This window comes from Artibeus jamaicensis, unplaced genomic scaffold (genome assembly GCF_021234435.1).
Source record: "Artibeus jamaicensis isolate MK-2021 breed Jamaican fruit bat unplaced genomic scaffold, CSHL_Jam_final contig_1132, whole genome shotgun sequence".
Lineage (NCBI taxonomy): Eukaryota > Metazoa > Chordata > Mammalia > Chiroptera > Phyllostomidae > Artibeus > Artibeus jamaicensis.
The window spans coordinates 6,381,809-6,397,237 of NW_026521221.1; the positions used below are offsets into that span (position 1 = coordinate 6,381,809).

A 15,429-nucleotide genomic window follows, 5' to 3' on the forward strand; every position below is an offset into this window, starting at 1 on the left:
ACAGCCATGTTAGTCAGGCAACTTGGAAGAAGATCCTCTAGAAGCCCCACTCAAGCCTTCTGGTGACTGCAGCTCTTGAGAACATCCTGACCACAACTCCGAGACGCTGAGCAAGCAATATACACCTAAGCTGCTCCCAAATTCCTGAACTGATACAATGCATGTTTGGTGTTTTTGTTGCTATGTGTTCAGATCTGCCACTTAGTTACATTGCATAGACTAAAATTTACCTCTCAGGGATGTTGTATTAAATGAGATAATGTCTAAAAAGTGCCAAACAAAAACAAACACAAACACAAACTAAGCAAATAATTAGAACAGGAACAGAATCACAGAAATGGAGATCACATGGAGGGTTATCAGTGGGAAGGGGAGGGGGCAGAATGGGGGAAAAGATACATGGAATAAGAAGCATAAATGGTAGGCACAAAATAGACAGGGGGAGGTTAAGAATAGTATAGGAAATGGAGAAGCCAAAGATCTTATATGTACAACCCATGGACATGAACTAAGGGGGCGCGGGGAATGCTGGTGGGAGGAAGGGTGCGGGGGGAGAGGAATAAAGGGGAGAAAAAAATTGGAAACTATCATAGCATAATCAGTAAAATATATGTTTAAAAAATAAATAAAAAGTGCCAAACACTGTCTTATCCACAGTGTTAAATAGCTTTAATGTTACGTATCATTATATATTTTTAAACTTTCTTTTACTGATCATCATGTAACTATAAATTAGTGAGACTTTTTTCTAGAAGCCACAAAAGGCTTCACAAGAATACTCTCTGAGCAACCACAAAATAATGTTTCTTCAGGGTTAGATTTACTTACCCTTCCTTTAAAAAATAAAAAATGAAAATCCTTTCCTTTCTCCTGGATGCAGTTCTATTAACTTCTGAGAGCAAATCTGTTTACTTTTCCCTTAATTTTCTCGGAAGTATGGTGAACGTGAAAACCCAAATAATAGTCCTTAAAAAAGGTTTACCAGCTTGATTTCATTTCATCAGTAATAAAATTAATGAAATCATAAAATGTACCTCCTAGACTGACAAGATGTGATTTGCCCTCCTTCATCCTGATAAGAGGCTATTTGAAAGAACATAAAAGCCAGAGTTAAGGCACATCCACCACTAACCCTGGAGATTAGAGATGTGGGAGGGCAGCGGGGGCCCGATGGTGGTAGCATCCACGTTTACCTCATGAGATGACCTTAACCAGGTCATTTAAAGTCCTTAGTTTTATTCCCAGTTGGACACCAGGAACTGCCATACACGTATGTCCAAAAGTACACTCTCCTGGCTTCCTACTACCACTTTGGCTACTTCTCAGTATCTTCTGTTGGCTTCTCTTCCTACATCAGGGCTCGGTCTCAGCCCTTCTCATGTTATCTCCCCCAAGTCCTCCCAGACTATGTCAGACTACTGACCTTGCCCAAATTTTAATGTCTCCCATGTCTAATGCACCACCTCACCTCTTATCTGAGCCCTAGACCCAGATATCCATTTGGCAACCAGATATCCACATCCATATGCCCCCCCAACATCTCCACACTGGACTCTTTCAAGTATCTCAAACTTACAACATGTCAAAAACTAAACTGTTTTCTGACATGACCTTCTTTCCCAAAGCGTCCCCCCTCCAGTTTAGCTGTCTCAGAAAATGATCATATTTAAAGCAATTAGGAACATCACTCCTCTTCTTGAAAACTGTAGTTTTCCCATTGTTCATTAAGACAAAGCCAAAAGTCCAGACTGCCCCACATCGGTTCTTGTGAGAATCAGAAAAGCTACCCCTTCACTGCCATCTGTTACTTAATTTTAACAGATAGAACTCCATGACTCTGAGTGTGAACAGTGCCCCCTATAGTGCAACAGCCCCTATAGACTTCTCTTGAATCCCTAAAACTTCAAAGCTCTTGCCTTCATCTGACTGTTCATTCTGCCTTTCACCCCTTCTTCTCTAAGTTTACCTCATTTTTCAGGTCTTCTTCAAAAAAACCTTCCCTGATCACCACCACCTCCAATCCAAAGCAGGCCCTGTTGGCACTTCTCATCATCCTGATTACTTCCTGTTTGCAGTACTTACGATAATGGGAATTAGTTAATCATCTGTGCCACTTTCCACTAATTCATACGCTTTATGAGGGCAGGGACTTCATCTAATATTTATACCACTACAGCGCCCATGTTTAGAAGTACCTGGTAATCATGAATGCTAAATATATATTTGTTGAGTGAAAAATAAATAAAATAAATGAACCCTGGCCAGGTGGCTCAATTGCTTGGAGCACTGTCCTGTACACCAAAAGGACACATAATGGAGACAACCCATTGATGTTTCTCTCTCACATCAATATTTCTTTCTCTCTGACTAAAATCAACAAAAACATACACTCAGGTGAGGGTTTAAAAAATAAAGAATAAATAAATGAAAAAAACGAATGAGCATAGGGGGAGCATTTCCCATGAGCTCTATGCTCACTAGTTACAAGTATATAGAATCCTATATGGACCCCACATTTGAGGGGAACCCAGAAGTACCACTCTGGCTATACATCACAAGCATTTCCTCAAAAATATTTTATTTCTTGTCTTCTGTACCCCTTGATTCCAAATTTCACATCAGCTATTATCTTGGTGAATGCTCAGCTTATTTTTTGCAAGATCAGCCCATTATCCAAGGGGGGAACCAAGAGCAAGTAGACTCAGCTTTCATCTACTTGATCACCATCTCTTGTCCTCAAATTGAGTTTTTTTAAAAGCATATCTAATATAGTTTACTTAGTATTTTAAAGTCGAATTTATAAGGGTGGCATTTGTTGGCAAAACCATACAGGTTCACTTCTTAATTTCAAAATGGTGATGTGGCTTTATACACTTCTTAGATTATTTGATCTTCAGCATAGGACTTACCTTTATGAGCTTTATATTCTTTGCATAAAATGAAAATGTTAATGCCAGTTGACAACCTCAAAAGTGTCTGAAGAACAGCTGCCAGTGAGACTGTATATAAGAATGTAATTTTTATTGTTTCAAATATTTAAATTATTTTAGATAATGAGGAAAGGTGGGACAAAGCGAGGGACAGAAATATCAATGTGTGATTGCCTCTTCAAGTCCCACACTGGGGACTTGTCCCACAACCCAGCCATATGACATGGAGCAGGGAATCAGACCAATGACACTTTGATTCGCAGGGCTTTATGAAGCTCATGGCATGTAACCCACTGAGCCACACCAGCCAGGGCAAGCATGTGTTTTTCTCACTGTAAAGTACTATGGTAATGCAAGATGTTAGTACCACAAAACCCACCACCTTTCTGTCACCACTTGGGCACCATATTTATTGATAACAGGATGTTCACTTCTTATATTAACTTGCTTTTATCCACATTTTAAAGATGAGTGATGGTTAACTTAGAGTTTTCAATAGACACTCATGTCATGTTCTGACCTTTGTGTTGGTGTTCATGTGAAAAGATTGATGAATTCTGTGTGAATTTTATCACAAATTCTAATCTATTGCCTTTATATCCATTCATTCCATTGTGAATCAATCCCAATTACTTCTTTTAAGTTTATGAAGTGCATAAGGACAATCAAAAGCTGATGTTGCCTATCTTGGAGAGTTTATGTTATTATTTACCTGTCCTCTTGTTGTGGAGAAATATTTCTGGGCATCCAATTTACCTGTGACATATCATGATTTACTGTGGGCTTTCATTAATGGATATATTTATGGACTGCTCTTTAAATATCAGTCTTAAAAATTAAATTGCAGGCTTCACAGTGAAAAAAAATATTTTATTTCTGAGGTTTTTTAAACTAACACATGTTCATTGTTATAAATTCAAATGCTTCAAAAAAGCAGGGAGAAAAAAAATAATCTGTAGTCACACCAACTTAAGGTAAACATGATTAACATTCTGATCACCATCTTTTAATGTATCTAATTCTGCATATTAACATAGTTTTATGTAAATGGTATATCATTTACACTTGCTGTTCTTGGTGGACACTATCTTCTTAAGTAACTGATATGAACACACCTTTCTCCATTTTCATTATTTAATCATATATAAATATATACTGGTACACTGTATTTACCAACATATATGTGATTTGTCATTTTTTCTTTTGTGAACATAAATTTTTTTATACATATGCAATACATAGTGGGAAAATCCCCTGCTCCATGATGTGAATATATTAGTTTATTCAGTTTTTGTTCTCCAAATGGGCATTTGCTTTTTTATGAGGTTTTGCCATTATAAACAATATTGTGATAAATATTGTTGTACGTATATGCTTATTGTATGCTGTTTCTATTTGTGATATTGATTTCTCATTTAAATCAGCAATGTGTATGCAGGCAGACCTTATTTTATTATGCTTCACAGACGTTGTGGGGTTTTTTTTAACATATACCCCACGAGCAAAAATATTACAACTTGCTTTATTGCGATACTCACTTTACTGCAGTGGTCTAGATGCAAACCCGCAATATCTCTGAGGTATCCCTACAGAACCTTTTCCTCCAAAATTCCTGCCTGCAGCAGGTGCTCTCACTTCTCAGTGACTCTTGCCAATCAATAGGTGAGAAGTCTATGAAGACCCAGAAGGAGTTATCTCTGTGCCCAGTGCCTGGAACTTCATGCAAAAGGCATCATTTGTAGGGCATCATTTTCAGAATGGATTACAGTGACATTTCTGGACAGCAACCCAGCCGGTTTGGGGGTTGAATGCTGCTCTAGTCCACCACAAGCTCAGTAATTACTTGAGTCAGGCAGACCCTCCTACATCAGTGCTTTATTCCAGGTCACGTTCACTGTCTCTAAGGGAAAAAAACACCACCAAGAGAATATTATCATGTGTTGCACCAGCATACCTGCTTAATAGCAGGCTGGATGAGAAAAGTGCCAGGAAAAGGAAAAAGAAGGAAACCTTATGCCTCAGAGTAAAGCTACAATGCACAACAAAGAAGCCCCCAGGACTTTAGTACAACTCTGGCCTAAAAGACACCCACTCTGAGTAAGCCAGAGCAGGGCAGAGAATGAGAGAATTGAGGGTGCTGACTAGAAGCAGAGCTAGAAAAATCATATACATTAATTAATTATTTAATTATTTAATTATTTAAGAAAATATGCATGTCTGTTTTATGTCCATTAGAAAAATATCAGCTATATAAAATTTTGGTGCACTTTTTTCTCCTTCACCTCTACCATTCAAATTTGACTCTAGTTTTACTCAAGTAAAAGCAGAATCATATTATCTGACATGAGAACCAAGTATTTCACATTATTAAATTAATAAAATTTAATTGAATTAGGTGTACTTTTTATTATTTTTCAGGATTAGTAACGCATCTGTCCTACGTGTCTTCCCTTTACTTTTATTTTTATTAGTAACTATGCAATGCATTGCATGTCTCTTTTCTCACATCTAGTAATATAAGTGTGCACAAGTGAAATTTCAAAGCTCAGTAACTGCATTCATAATCTACTCTTCAATTCATGTTCAGTTTCCCTTATTATATGGTCATTTTCAGAATACTTTAGATATTTTAGTCTTACACTTTCCATCATCAATTGTAAAATTTAAGATATTAATTTTAAAATGTTATTAAAATTCCAGACTAAACAACACCAGGCCCACTTGGACAGATGCTGTCATGAGAGGGCCTTGGGCAGCTGCTGCTTCGAGCTCAGCATGGCCTCCTTTGGGCAAAGCAGCAGCCTGGTAAGCAGCTCTGGCAGGGAAACTACTCTCAAAATACTGTTTATAGATTTCACTGACAGTTCCAAAGTCATTTATGTCAGCCAAAAAAAGTTGGTTTTACCACACTAGTGCAGTCACAGCCTGCAGCTTCTAGAATTTCACCCATGTTCCTAAGAGCTTATGTAGCTGCTTCTGTCCCTTCTCCTCTAGCACTAGCTGTCCACCTGAAGGGGCCATGCCTACCTGTCCTCACTGTAGGGACCAATGACCCCTAGGGCTTTTGCGGTACTAAGCACCTTTCTACTCAAGGGCAACATGGCTAACTAACCCTCTTCTCTTGAGGCCCCTCTGAACAAAGAATCCCGTACACTATTGCTGCTCACACCTCACATGGAAAGCCACTTTAGAAAAATTTGTTTACTGTTCAGCAAAGGACTTTGAGAGGGGTACATCCCAAAAGAGGGCCGAGAGATTTCCATAGCTGAAGTAGACAGGACTGAAAGGTACTTAAAAGCCAGGAAAACCTCAGGAAAGGGGGACAGCACAGAAAGATGGACCTAGTTTTAGAAAAAGTGTGTAAGAAAGGTTAGGAAGCTGGAGAGTCCTTACCATTCCACTCCACTCCACCGCACCTCACTCCAATCTACTTCATGTGCTCCTCTCTAAACCTAACATGCTAGCCACCGCTGTCCTCCCCTTCTCCCAGGAGCTCCTGCAGGTCCTGCAGAGTGCACCGCAGAGCAAGGCAGCACGCCCACAGGGTGGCCACTGCAGAGCCAGGGCGAAGCCAGAACACCCACAGCATCTGTACACACACATTATCCATTCCCTCCTCCTCCCTCCTGTAACCTTTCCGGTGGCATTTATATGAAATCCATCTTTTTGATAGTTTTAAATTCATACAGCGTACATCGGCTTCTATGACTAAAATCCATTGTGTTCACTGAAGCTGCTTCTTCATTGCTCGCCTGGAGAAAACTGCAGCCACGGAGGCCTGAAAGCAGCTACAAAGGTGCCATCGGGGTCAGCCTCGAAGAACCCTGACCACTGACATGGGTACCCTAACAGAATGGCATAAATGCAAATTTTAAAAAAGGAGATAATGTCTTCCACCAGTCTGTGTCAAAAATAAAATAACATTTATAAGAGCCAATATTAAAGAGTATAAAGATATAAGCATCTTTATGTGGTTTTTGTGGGCAACTAAACTGCTATATATCTGGAAGGTAACATGGCAGTGTCCACTAAATGCATGTACATTGAGCAGTCCTACTTTTATGAAACTATCCGACGATAAAAGAATCAACAGATAATAAAGACTGTGTTTGCTGAAGGACTGCTGACAGTGACCCCCAAATTTAAAACAACCTGAATGTACAGCATTGAGAGAAATTGTGGGGTGTTCCTACAGGAACACGGAGAAATATGAAGAAAGGTATGTCCCAGGCTGTCATCATTGCTTCCCTCGAGTAAAGTGGAGTCAGGAGATGCCGCAATAAATGTGTGAACCGTAATGTGTTTTTAAACTAAGGAAGTTAAAGGCGAAATATGTTTGTGCACACACAGACCTCTATCTCCAGCCAGGCTGGTATGAAAATGTCATCTCCAGGGGTTATTATTTTTATTTCCAAAAGCCCATTGTTAGATACAAACACTCCTAAAGTTGTTTATTGGCTCTTAACACCTGGGGATGGAAGTGAGCTGTGTTTTGGTTATTTTCTAACAGTGGCAACAGGCCGAGAGGAACCTCCTTAACTGAGACAGGCAGAGCCTGTGTGGGGAGCGTGGGAAGAAAGGCCTGACTGACACGCACCTTGCTGACGCCATTATAAAACATATCCACGCATTGCTTTGACTTTATTAGCACTGTCCTCACCTTACCACAAACTTGGCAACCTGGCTTTACGATTCCAACATGGAGATTTTAAATACCTTCCTCAAGGACAAAGTTGGCCTATTCCTCAGTCAGTCCCCATCTCTTCTCTCTGAGCAGGGAACCACTCTGCTGCCTACCACATCCAGCAGTTTTACTCCTAGGTATATAAGCAAGAGAAATGAAAGCATAGGTCCACACAGAAACTTGTACACAACCATTCACTGTACCACTTTTTGACTATTCATGAACAGTCAAAAAGTGGAAACAACCCAAATGTTCATCAACCGATGAACAGGCAAAGAAAATGTGGTATGTCCACACAGTGCAATATTCTTTAGCCATAAAAAGGAATGAAGTTATAAACTGTGATGCACATTAACCTCAAAAACACATGTTAAGTGAAGAAGCCAGTCACAAAAGACCACATATTGTACGATTCTATCTGTGTAAGCCCAGAACAGCTAAACTCTTAGAAATGGAAAGCAGATTAGTGGTTGCCTGGGGCTGGTGAGAGTGAGGGACTCTCGGGGAAATGGGGATGCCAATGAGTACAGGATTTCTCTTAGGAGTAATGAAAATACTCTAAAATTGATGGTGGTAATGGTTGGACAACTCTGTGACTATGCTGAAAACCACTGAATTATATATTCTAAAGGGTAAATTGTATTGTGAGTGAATTATATCTCAATAAAGCTGTTATTTTTTTTTAAAAGAGTTAGTGTGTGCCTGAAAGTATGTGAGGCATAGAAATGAGAGAAGTCATAAAACATATTTACATTTCCCGTAAAGGTTGCTTCTAGTGACTGTTTTTGCAAGGAATGCAGGCTCCTTACTACGAGGATAAAGACAGCTGGCACAGAAGTGTGTCTGGCATCTCAGACGCATGCCCCAATTTCATGCACCAGAGGAATCTGACATTGCTCCCTCGGTGGGATGAGCCTCTTGCTCCTCAGGAAGTGATGAAACAGGACAGCAATTAAACATGTTGTGTTTCGCTTTCAAGACATTCATTCTCTCTCTCTCTCTCTCTCTCTCTCTCTCTCTCTCTCACACACACACACACACACACACACATACACACACAGAACCCATTTTCTACTAATTCTCCCCAGACATTATAGTTTAAGTACATTCTTGCCTTTCTTACACTCCTCCTTTCACAGTTCAGCAAACAGTTTATTCATTTTGCTAAGAGCAAGCTTGTTATAATCCACTAACGACAAATCACAGGCATAATTGGAACTCTAAGCCAAGCACAGCCAATTCTCTTTCTTAAAAAGAATCTAGTTATAAATATTTTTCATAAAATTATCACTTTAATTAAAGTTCTAACTCTGCTGACTGACGAAAGCTATAAAGGTGAAACAAAAATCTTATAATCCACAAAGATCTGTTACAAGAAAGAAGTCAACCAACTGGTCTCCATTTTTAGGGATCTGAAAAAAAGAAACAGCAGTAGATTGTGCCAAAGATAGTTAAAACATTTTGTTTTGTCCTTAAGGATGATTAAGCCCTATCAATAAGCTTCCAGGAAAACTTATGAAATCACCCTTCCTAAAGGGTACTATCATTGAATCACTTATGATTAGATTTGGCTAAAAAATGAAATAATAGGTTAAGCAAGACAAAGATAATTTTTCTGTCTATCCAGAGGCAGTCCAGGGCTGGTCCCGGAGGCTCTGAGCCACAAAATTCTCAACATCTTTCCAGCTCACTGTTCCACCAGTGCAAATACAGGGCTAACATCCTCACAGACCAAGGTGGCAACCAAAGCCCCACGGAACATGTCTGTATTTCAGGCAGCAAGGCAGAAGAAGAGAAGAAGCTGGGAAAAGGGCAGCATGTGTTAACTGTTGTTAAGGAAAATTCCAGGGAGCTATCATGTGATGTTCTGCATTGGTCACATGACCAGCCCATGGCGCCTGTCTTTACTCTGGGCAGCCCTGTCTGGGCCCATCTAAAAATAAGGGTTTCTACTGTCATGGAAAGAGCAAGAAAGGCTACCGGAAAACACCCCATAGTCTCTGCCACTCGTCAATACTCATCTTTTACTTTAAACAGACCTTTCAGAAGGCATTTGTCTAAAACATATAATTATAAAGGGAGTTTTCACACTTTGTACACCCAGAAACATTGAAGTACCTCCCTATTATCCATACTTTGGGTCAATGTTTACCTTTGTTCTTCTAGTTCATGTTTGACAAAGGCTGTGATTATCCTAGCCAAACAAGAGCTAGAATATTATCAGTTCAGCACGGAATAAGCAGTTAATAAATAAAAGTATAAAATAATAAGCAAAAACATGAATAAACAAAAAACCCTTACTGTCCACAAGTCCCTACACTTAAGGCACACCAGAGGCAGTCCACAGGAGACAGGCAACAACAGTGCCGTGACAGCAAATGACTACTTCAGAGAGCGGCAGTGCTGAATCTGGGAGACCCCAGACGAGCACCCTGAGCAGAACCAGCTCCTGCAGAGCATTTGCTTCCACCTGCAATAACATAAGTAGGTCCAGACTAGCAAACAACTTCCAGGTACAGTAGAAAAACTGGGCTATTCATGACCTCCACAGGTTTCAGATGACTTTGATTTGGTTTAAATTAAGCTGCTTTAAAATAATATGTAAAGTGCTTTCTTCATATAATAAAATTTATAAATAAATAAGATATATAATTTTATTATTATTTGATTTAACAGGTAGGTTTTGTTTCTTGATAATTAATAATAAAGAGAGGTAAAACTTAATAGTAGTGATAGAGATTATCATTTTAGAAGGCACACATTACTTTAAACAATGATATATTGTGATGCCTAGACAGTCATTGTGGAATTACTTTATATGAGATTATCATTTCATTTCTTACCGAAGTTAACTGAAGCAAATATCTGTGAAATCCTCATCCTAGCTGCACGTGTTCATTATGACAATGTATGCATATCTGCCATTTTGTGCTGGAAGGGTGATAATCAGAGCTATCAGCTCCCCACCACATCAAGACACCCCCAGAACAAATTTTTATCTCTCATGCTGTCACTTTCACTGCTACGTATAAGTTCACAGTCTTAGCATCTGACTGAGATATGGCGTTCCTGACTCACCATATAATATAGGACCTTGGACCATCCCATATTAGGAGGACCCCAGTCCCATATTCCCTGACCAAACCCTTTGTTCAAAAAAGAAAATTCAGATGTTATGATAAATTTTAGCCAGTACCTTGAACACAGGAAGATGAGAAGAAACAAGTTTCTGGGGATTTGGGGGAAGAGGAGATAATCTAAGCCTAGAAGAAAATACAGAGGCAATCCAGCTTAGATGAAGAGGGCACCAGCAGATGTGGAATCAGAGCCTGATGGTTGAAATGGACAAGGAAGTAAATGTGAATGTCATGTGGGCATCCAGACTTTTGACAGCAGTTGTGAAATGCCCCAGGTGAATTTATAGAGGGCTGTGCCATGCAAATAGGGGACAAGAGCCAGAACAAAATGGCCTCGCTTATATGTATCTACAAAGTAGTTTATAATCAAGAAAAAAATTATACTTCTAAATCGTTATTTTCATTATCCTTAATTTGAGCCATTGTTAGACTAACCTATGGCCTCACTTTAATCCTGAGTATTACGACGCCTACTGTACAGCCACTCCCACCCCATACAGCACTGCCACCAGGAAAGCTGCCCCAGCTTTCCTGGTGGCAGGAAACAGAGCCCCAGATCAGCCCCAGTTACAGTGAATCAAACAGCCACTCCCAGAATCACAATTTGAAGGTTAGCCCACACCTGGAATTTGTACACACCAGTTGACTGGCAAATCAATAGCACCCTCCAATACCATAAAAGATTACTACATAAGCATAGCTCTGCCTCAGGTAGGAAAGTCAAATTCTCAGCTAAGATGTCATCTGAATTTATAATGCAATAAATATCGCCCTACAATAGATATTATTTTTAAAATACCAAACATCAGATGGCAGCAGGTGAGATTAAAAGTGAAAAAAATGCTGACTTCAACAAAAAAAATAGTTTACAGGTCTCTTGGGAATGAAGCCCAGTTTCAGAACACTGGGCAGCAGGAGACAGCAAGCGCTGTCTCCTCTATGTGATTTGGACTCATTTCCCTCATTTACTTTGCCCTTCAGCCCCAGAGGAGACTATAAAGCTGAAAGCAAAAGCTGGTAAAAAGCTATGAAGCTATTCTGTCACTTTGCACTGAAGTTCTCTCTCTCCACTGCTACACTCGGAAGGACTGGCTTCAGTAAGGTGTCGGGAGGACTGCTGCCACTGCTCTTCTGGAGTGTGCCCACACCTTAATGCTACACAGTTAGCAGAATGATACAGCTGGCTCTTAAACAACATGGGTTTGAACTGCACTTATATATGGATTTTTTCAGTAAATATTTAAATGTATTTTCTCTTCCTTATGATTTTCTTAACATTTTATTTTCTCTACCCATTTATTATAAGAATATAGTATGTAAGACATTTAGCATACAAAATATGTCTTCATTGACTGTTCATGTTACCAGTAAAGCTTCCAGTCAACAGTAGGCTATCAGTGGTTCAGATTTTTGGAAGTCAGAGGTTATACACAGATTTTAAACTGTGTGGGGGTCAGTGCTCCAAACTCCACATGGTTCAAGTATCAACTATATGTAATAAAGCCCTGAAAATTCCCAAATATTTTTTTCATGGCTCTTCAAACAAGCAGTAAAATCAGATGCTGATTTCCCCGGATATTCTCAGGACATTATTTAAATAGTATATAGAGCAACAGAAAAATGGTTCTCTAGAGTCAGGATTCATGAACATTATTACATGAGGTGCTTGTAAAAATGTACTTTTCTGGTCCCTCCCCAAACCTGCTAATTTCTAGTCTGTGGAGTTAGACCTACAAATCTGTATTTAAAAATACCCAGGTGATCCAGGAAAATGTAATTTCAGACCATACTTTGAGAAACACTGCTATAAAATATGTATTTAAAATCAACCCACATTATATAGCTGTCAGTCTGGCTTTTCACCTACCCCAGTATCCAAACCATGACTAGACAGCACTCATGGTTCTCACCATAAACACACGACAGACAAGGAAGGCAATAATAAAGGCCAAGGAATTTTCTTTTAAATTGTTCCTGCTAACCCAATGGGAGCCTCTCCCCCTAACCAGTCCCCCCCATTGAAAAAAAGATACTGGGTGAGTCTGGAGCAACAATCTATAGGACACATAGACCCTGACCCAGGAAGAACCCATTATTTTCTTTGGTTTGCTTCCTTAAGGAGAATATATGCTAGAACACTGCCTCAACAGTACAAGGCTTTAAAGAATCAAACTTGGAACAGCTCAGCAATGATCTCAAACCACTAACGCCCTCTCACCCTCTTCCTTCCCCATTCAACTAGGAAAGGTGCTGAGTTGATTCTCGGACTCTCCTGACCAACCATCCTGATTTTCCTAGGACATTCATGACTGAAACTAAAAAAATCCTGAGCAAAATGAGATGGGTTGGTCCCTCCACTCTCCCCAAGTGTAACCATGCCCCAGTACCAGCTCCTCAGACCATATGTATCCCCAGTAGCAGGGAAGCAATGCCATGGGGACCTCAGACCGGGAGGGGGAAACAGACTCAGAGGGGAAACTTCTCACTGAGAGGCCATTTCTAGACCAAGTTCAGGCTCACAAGTTCTGTTTCAAAAGTAAAAAACTCCTAACTCTAAAGTCTAACCAAGAGGTCAAAGAGATCAAGTAGCATGGGTTTCTTACTCTCGTGTATGTCTCAATCTCTAGAATCAGAAGAAGGAACCCAATCAGTACAAGTAAGAAGTTGAGTTTCCCATTCATGGACTTTAAACTTAGTTTTCCCACTAGATAAAATCTAGAAGTTACAAAAAATTAGTAGGTTAACAAATAGAATACTTTCAGGTAGTGATAAGCAATGCCCTTAGAGTATGCAAGAGAAATAGTAAAAACCTTGGAACTAGGGATTAATATGACGGAGAATTCTCTATCATATGTATCCCAAACTTAGGGCTGAAAAAGTTAGCAACCTAGCAATGCCAATAGGCATAGACCCAAAAACGGTGATGCGGGGGAGCATACAAAAAAGTACTCCTTCTAGCAAAAGAATAAGGGGCAGTCTAACAAGACAGAAAAGTTTTTGACAATTACTCCAGCCAAACAGCTCAGAAAACATTATGTTCCCATCCACATCCATGCTAAGAAAGGCCAGTGGGGACCCTAGACTTCCAGACTCACCAGGTTTTAATAGGACACCTCCCCTCCCCCACCAGCATAGTGTCAGAGAAGGTGCAGCAGAGACTCAGGACAATCCCTACCTAGCAGTAATAAAGCCAACACCTCCCATTAGGTCCTTGGAGATCATAAAGGGAACTGTAATATGGCACTTCTACCCCTCACACCCAGGGAGGTGTCAATGGGGGCCTAGTGGAGGGCCACAGCTACCACCCTACCCAGGTCTCCCGTTGGGCATCAACAGGAGCTGAGTGGGGAACCTGAGCCTCAGTCCTCACCTGACAGTAACAAAGGCGTCATACCCCCTTTCCCTGTCACAGTGGTTTCACAGGCAACAACTAAAACAGAAGAGATAAATAAGATCCAGAATCTCATAATGCCCAAAATATCCAAGCTTCAATTAAAAATCATTCATCATTCTAAGAACCATGAAAATCTCCAACTGAATGAAAGAAATCAAAAGATGCCAGCACCAAGATGGCACATGTTAGAATTATCTGACAAGTATCTTAAAGCAGACAAATAAAAAAGCTCCAATAAGCAATTATGAACATTCTTGAAATGAATAATAGAAAAGATCTCAGGAAACCTGAAGAAGAACCCAATGGAAATTTCTGCACTGAAAAATATAACTAAAATAAAGAAACTTAACGAATGGACTCACTAGCATAATGGAAAGAACAAAAGGAAGAAACAGTGAGCTGAAATATAGAATTACAGAAATTAACCATCCTGAACATAAAAGAGAAAAAAGATTGAATAATAAGTGAACAAGGCTTAGGGATCTGTAGAACTATATAAAATCTAACACTCGTGTTATTGGAGTTCTAGAAGCAGAGGAAGAGGAGGGAGAGGCTGAAAACCTATTTGAAGATAATAATAGCAGGAAATTCCCCACATTTTGCAAAAGACATAAATATACAGATTCAAGGAGCAGAGCGAACCTAAAATAAGATCATCTCAAAAAAATTCTACACCAAGACACATCACAGTCAAGTCTCTGAAAACTAAAGACAAAGACAAACATCTTAAAGACAGTAAGCAAGAAAGAAATGACATCTTACCTATAGCAAAAAAAAAAAAAAAAGATTCCGCCAAGATGGAGGCATAGGTGGAGACGCCGTGCTTTCTCACACAACCAAGTTTAGAGACAACAAAATATTAGCAACAGAAAACACAGCCAGAACACGGAAAATTGAACTTTTCGGAAGTCCGATAACAACGAATTCTTCGGCCTGACCGCAGCAGGAAGCAGGAGAGGGGGACGCCATTTCCCCACTCTGACCCTACCACCACATACAGTGTCACAACCCAGCAACCCTGCCCTGGAGGCCCCGCACCGCCCCTAAGGCTCCACTCCTCATATTTAATGGGTGCAAACAGACCAAAAATGGCTCAAGAAGATCTCAAAGCCCCAGAGCCTATAAATCTAAGTGACCAAGAAATGGCCAAACTTTCAGATGCACAGTTCAAAACACTGGTGATCAGGATGCTCACAGAACTGGTTGATCTTAGTCACAAATTAGAGGAACATATGAAGGCTAAACTAATTGAAATGAATGGCAATGCACAGGAAATCAATGGTA

The 15,429-nt window shown here is 39.9% G+C and overlaps 1 protein-coding gene and 1 pseudogene across 1 annotated transcript in view; both read right to left on the minus strand.

Moving 5' to 3' along the window:
• GPR176 (G protein-coupled receptor 176) overlaps positions 1-15,429 on the minus strand; it is a 100,425-nt gene that overhangs the window by 29,744 nt on the left and 55,252 nt on the right. The window lies entirely within an intron of this gene.
• Positions 5,619-6,031, minus strand: LOC119061228 (2-iminobutanoate/2-iminopropanoate deaminase-like; annotated as a pseudogene).